The following is a 6311-nucleotide window of genomic DNA, read 5'->3' as shown; positions in this document are numbered from 1 at the left end:
ACCTGTGCATTTTTAAAAACTAGAGACCTAGGGGAATCCAGGATGGGATGACTTGTGAGGCTTTCACCAGGTTCTGTTACCCAGAATCCTTTGCAAACCTCAAAATTTGCAGAAAAAAAACACTTTTTCCTCACATTTCGGTGACAGAAAGTTCTGGAATCTGAGAGGAGACACAAATGTCTTTCCACCCAGCGTTCACCCCAAGTCTCCCCATAGACACGGTACTTCACTTGTGTGGGTGGGCTAGGTGTCTGCAACAGAAAAAGGCCAAAAACTTGTAGAGATTGAGGGGATAGCACAGCGAGTTGATAAGCACATATTCCTCTTTTATACATCTTTAGGCTGACTCTGCTTTGGGGACCCACACAAGTGAGGTGTCATTTTACTTGGGAGGCTGAGGGGAAGGCTGGGGAGTAGGAATTTTGTGCTAGGGCAGTGATCCTACTAAGATAAGTCAGGAAAATATGCTTTTTCAAGCACATTTTGAGGTTTGCAGAGGAGTCTAGGTAAGAAAATGTTGGGGGATCCACGCAAGCCACAACTTCCTGGACTCCTTGGGGTGTCTAGTTTAAAAAAATGTCTGGGTTTGGTAGGTTTCCCTAGATGAAGGCCGCACCCAGGGCCAAAATCATAGGTGCCCCCTCCCACCCAAACACAGGTAGTTTTGCAATATATCACTTTGATGTGTCCACGTCCGTCCGTGATGTCCCAAACACTAAAATTGTGAAAAGAAATGCACTTAGGTTATGTGAAAAAGACCCCTCACCCACCAACCAAGTTGGTGGCATGCTTCATCATCGGGGTCCCACCTGAGACACCTAGCGTGTCACAAATGTGCTGCAACGCCTGATTACAGGTTTTGTCATTTGTACCACACATACTGATTGGATTTGGCACAACAGTGAGTGATGGTTCAGTAGATCAAATTTCATTAACAAGAGATTTCACAAAAGTGAAATGCACTGTTAATAACTGAAAGGCCAAAAAACTGAACCAATGACTCCCAGATCATGAGCGAGTAAAGCCGCGTCAAGGCACCAACCGTTTTACAGTCCATTCACACACCTTTCATACGTAACATGCACAAGACCATTCACGCCGCCAGCCACAGGCCCAGCACATTATAACACTCGCATTGACAGACAGCACCACTCAAGGGCCCATCACTTACATACGCCCACATGCCTGATACCGCAGTCACATCAGCTGATGGGAGTGTGTGGACTGACGTTTGGCTGGCACTGCCAGCCAAGCGCCACCCCACGCACACCGCCAGCAAAGCGCCACCCCACGCACACCGCCAGCCAAGAGCCACCCCACACACACCGCCAGCCAAGCGCCACCCCACACACACCGCCAGCCAAGCGCCACCCCACACACACGCCATCACTTTTGTTTTGTTTATAAACAACAAAGAAACCACTAATTGTAAAATAAGTACAAAACCACAAACACAAAAGTTTTAACTAAATACATGACAGTAATGCCAACCGTGAAACTGAACATATGAAAATATAAAATAGGCAGTTTACGCTCACGGTATTTCCCCAAAAAATTTCATAGTGTGGTCATTTCTAAAACAGCCGGCCTCAAACAGCCCAAGCTTTGGAGGGCAATCGGGGCAGTACATCCGGCTCTCCCTCCGGATACCTCTTTGGGCACATACTCTACATTTCTTAGTGGGCAAGTCTTTCTTGGGTGTGGGAGGAATGTGATCTGGAAAGTGGCGATCTTTCAATCTAGCCACATCCTCCACCACTGCTACTCTAGGAACTCTTGCCTGTTCCATTACAATAAGGCTCTCTATCACTGACTCCTGAAATTTAACAAATTTCATCCTTGACTCAGGTGAACAATCCTCGAACACAATAAAAGCATGAAAAGTTGCCAAATGAAATAAATGTAGGGCCAACTTTTTATAACACATGTAAGACTTACGAAGAGTAGTGTAAGGTTCCAACCTCTGATCTATTCTATCAACACCACCTATGTGCCTATTGTAGTCCAAAATGCACGCAAGTTTGCGCACTTCGGAAACCTGACCCCAAACAGTCACAGGGGAAGTACTCACATCATGGATGGTAGATAGCATGTACACATCCCTCCTGTCTGAAAATTTCAGAGCTAGCAGCTCATTAGTCCGCCAGGCACTGCACTGTCCCCTCTCAAGTGTTTTACAGACAAGCTCCCTTGGATAGCCTTTCCGGTTAGAATGGATTGTGCCACAAGCAACAGTGTCCACTCTAAAGAACTCCTTGAACAACTGCACTCCAGTGTAGAAATTATCTACGTACAAATGGTGACCTTTGTTAAAAAGTCGTCTACCAAGTTCCCACACAGTTTTTTCGCTAACTCCAAAAGTGGCCGGACAACCAGGAGGGTCAATACTGGAATCCCTACCAGTGTAGACCTGGAAATTATACGCCTATCCTGTACTTCTTTCTGACATGTCTTGGGGGCAGATAGGCCTAAAAAAATAGCCTGATCTGCCCCCAAGGGGAGCAGAAATGGGCATGAGTAATGTGCTCCCCTTTGGGGAGCGACGCTTGCCGAAGGGGCCGCCCCCCCATCCACACAAAACACACACACACACACAAGATCCCTGGTGGCTAAGTGGATTCTGCCCCCCTCGGGGGCAGATGGGCCTAAAAAAATAGGCCAATCTGCCCCCGAGGGGGGCAGAAATGGCCAGCAGCTCTGTGGCCACTTTGGGGGGCGACCCTTGTCAAAGGGGGCACCCCCAGCACACAAAAAAACAAAGGGAACCAAAAAAAAACAATCTCTGACATCTTGGTGCCTTCTGCCCCACATGGGGACAGATGGGCCTAAAAAAAAACAGGCCGATCTGCCTCCAAGGTGGATAGAAATGGCCATCAGTAACGTGCCCCCCTTGGGGGGCAACCCTTGCCAAAGGTGCCGCCCCCCCACACAAAACACACACACACAGGATTCCTGGTGCCTAAGTAGATTATGCCCCCTTGGGGGCAGATGGGCGTAAAAATAAAAGGCCAACACCTCTGTGCCCCCTGAAGAGGGCGACCTTTGCCAAAGGGGGCAAAATGGGGCACCCCCAGCACAAAACAAAAAAAGGGAACAAAAAAACAAACCCTGGCGTATTGGTGGTTTGGGCCTAAAAAATAGGCCCATCTGCCCCCAAGGGGGGCAGAAATGGCCAATACTAATTTTCCCCCCTTTGGGGGAGCGACCCTTGCCCAAGGGTTGCCCCCAAACACTCAAAACACACACACATATCACATAATCCCTGGTGCCTAGTGGGTTTCGACCCTTCTGGGGGGGAGATTGGCCAAAAACATGGCCGATCTTGCCCCGGGGGGCCGAAACATATAAAAAATGTGTGCCCCTGGGGAAGCGACCCTTGCCTAAGGGGTCACTGCCCAAAAACGTATAGAATTCAAAATCCCTGGTGGTCTAGTGGTTTTTGACCCCCCCCCGCGCGGGACAGATCGGCTGAAAAAACGGCCCAAGGGGTTGCTCCCAAAAATAAAAGTGAAACAAAATCCCTGGTGCCTAGTGGGGATTCACTGGAAACAGGCACGGGGGAAAGGAAAAACTCTTTCCTTCCCCTGTGTCTATTTCCCCCGCTCAGAGCACCCCAGAAGAAGGACTTACCCACAGGGACTTCCTCTCTCCCCTCGCTTCCAGCGCATCCTCAGCAGCTTCTGATGACGTTGGCGCGCTGTGAGCGCGCTAACATCATCGGATTGCCGAGTGGGGGGGGGGGGTGGAAGGGGAAGGGATTCCTCTTCCATTCTCGACTTGGGGTGTGGGAGAGAGGCCCATGGGGGAGCTCTAGCGCTCCCCCGTGGGCCGGGTGCCGGACGAGCTGGTCTCGTCCAGGGCACATGTGAACCATCTCTCTGGGGGACCAGCCCACCCCAGGCATCCAGGGGGTTAAATAGAATTGAAGTAGACCAGGAAATCGTACTCTTAGAAAATATTTGTGAACTATATTTTAGCACAAGCAAATATGCATGTGTAGATTTACTCATGTGAAAATCTATTGTGTGTTTACAAATTCACTTTCCCTACAATCACTATTTCCCCAACCCTGGACGAATGTCTATTTCTGCCCTTGTCGGCAGTAAATTTCCAACTTTTCTCAGTATGGGAAAAGATCAGAGCAGAGCTTGTGGAAATCTTAAAAACATGAAAGTTAGTATGTTTGCACAGACTCAAAGGCATTCCAGCCCAGGAACTATTGGTGAATGCTACCTCCAGCCCCAGTACATAGATCTGCAGAAAGGTGACAAAATGAGGAAATTTCTAGTATTCAAGCCAAAATGTAGTATTAGCCCTGGGATAATAACAGAGGCTATTATCAGAGCTCTAACATAATGAGACTGCTGCCAAAATTTGTCACCGCACTGCATGGCATCAAAGGGGCAAGTAGATTTTTTTAAAGGACAAGTAGATTTATGAAGTAACTAGTCCCATCAATAAGTAGATATTTTGTTGAATTCCTCACCCCTGGTTATTGTTCAAAATCCATGATCCACCCAATCCTAAAATCATACCTGTAAATTTATCTAAAAAAAGATACTGCCCTTAGTGTCAAAAGAAGATATTCCTAGGTAGAGCATCTCTTGTCTAAATGTTAAGCAGTTCACGGATATATCAATAAGTGCATAGTCAGTAACATAGTTAAAATCAAAATCTGTGATAAACGTTTGCTATCCTACAGTGCAGAAGGTAATGTCATGTATTTGGTTATGATCATAGCACTTCTGTCCTATGATAAGCGATGACAGTTTAAGAATGTTTCTTCTGCACTTCTGACAATCTTGTGTTTTGTGTGTGGGGCGCAGATCTGTGGAAAAAGGAAATGCTTGCAGAGCTGTGGAATAGGACATTAAAAGCCTGGTTTACTGTTTAGCTGCCAGGGTACTCGGTGGCAAACGCAATGGAGTACAGTGTCTGCCAAACTCATTTATAAACGGGTAGAGCCTAAGCTTTTTGTAGACGGAAATCCCACTTGCTCCGGTGACAGAAAGCTTCCTCCAATGGCACAACAAAGGGGCTATCAGAGAAAGGACATTACACTGTTTGCCCTAGTTAGGGTGGGTGGAGCAATGTCCTTCTGTTTTTTTTGTCCAAAACTGACAGGTTCAACCAGGTGTTGAAGGACAGAAAAACAATGACCTTCACACATTCTAGGAGAAAAACTCCCAGGATGTGGGGGTTCATTAGTTATTTTGTTTAAACAAACTCCCACTTTGAATGAAACTACTGGGTTGGCTGGATATTTCAATGTACAGAGATGACCATCTGTAAATCTGATCTGAGTTCCGTCAGGAAAGTGAAGTTAATGAGCTCAGCCATTCTGACAAACAAAACTCCATCCATCAACAGCTAAATCAGCCCTTAAGCGTTCAGCTACTTTTTTCTTTTTTTTTTGATCGCTGGTCCCTCTATGCCAGCTTGAGGCTGTGCTTCTTTTTAACATCCTCCCTCTCACAGGCCATTTCCATTGTTAACCATTTACTGTGGCTCAGTTTCCATGGTCCATGATAACTATTTGACAACAGGGGGCTCAGTTTGATGGTCCTTTTGCTTGAAAGTGTGCTATCTAAAAGGCATAGGTGGTGCTTTTGTAAGGCTGCATCTATGAAGTTGTAACTTTTGCTCTGGAGTTGAAAAAAGTAGTATCAAATAGTCTCCCATTTAAGTTTGACAGTTAAGGAGATCTGTCCTGAGCGTTGCTCCTCAAGGAATCACAGGCTTATTTGTTGATTGTTTTCATGGCCTCTCTAATGACACTTCCACCAGTGTTGATCTTTGACCGAGATCACCGAGTAGGAATGTTCAGCTGCTCCTCTGATTCCCAACAGGACACTGGCACTCTGGACAGGTTCCTCTATGTATTTCTGGCACTTTCAAGCAGCGGACAGATGCGAAGGATATGAGTTACATCAATTGCTTCATTTCTGCATGGACAGTCAAATGATAAAGTTTCCCCCAACTGAATCTGGTGAGTCTCACTTCCAAGCTATTCGTTGTGGACTTGATAAACAGGTGGTATCTTCCCTAGACAAAAGCACCAGACAGACTGGCAGGATAGAAAAAACTCTGTCAGTGAATGCTATTCAAGTGAGACTCTTTCTACTCCTATTTCATCTTCCTCAACTGATCTATTTCTTTATTTAGTGTTGTCTTTGATACATTTACTCAGTGCTGAGCTGGTCTGGGTGTAGAGGTTTGTGTGCTCCTTCATCTGTATTTTTTTTTTTAGTTTATTAATCTTCGTTTCAGCCCATGTGTCATCTACCAGGCTTGAATTATGTTGCTTTTCG

The sequence above is a fragment of the Pleurodeles waltl genome, chromosome 12, assembly GCF_031143425.1.
Source record: "Pleurodeles waltl isolate 20211129_DDA chromosome 12, aPleWal1.hap1.20221129, whole genome shotgun sequence".
NCBI classification, from domain to species: Eukaryota; Metazoa; Chordata; class Amphibia; order Caudata; family Salamandridae; genus Pleurodeles; species Pleurodeles waltl.
The sequence above is the reverse complement of the archived record's forward strand: the minus strand, read 5'-3'. Positions refer to the sequence as shown.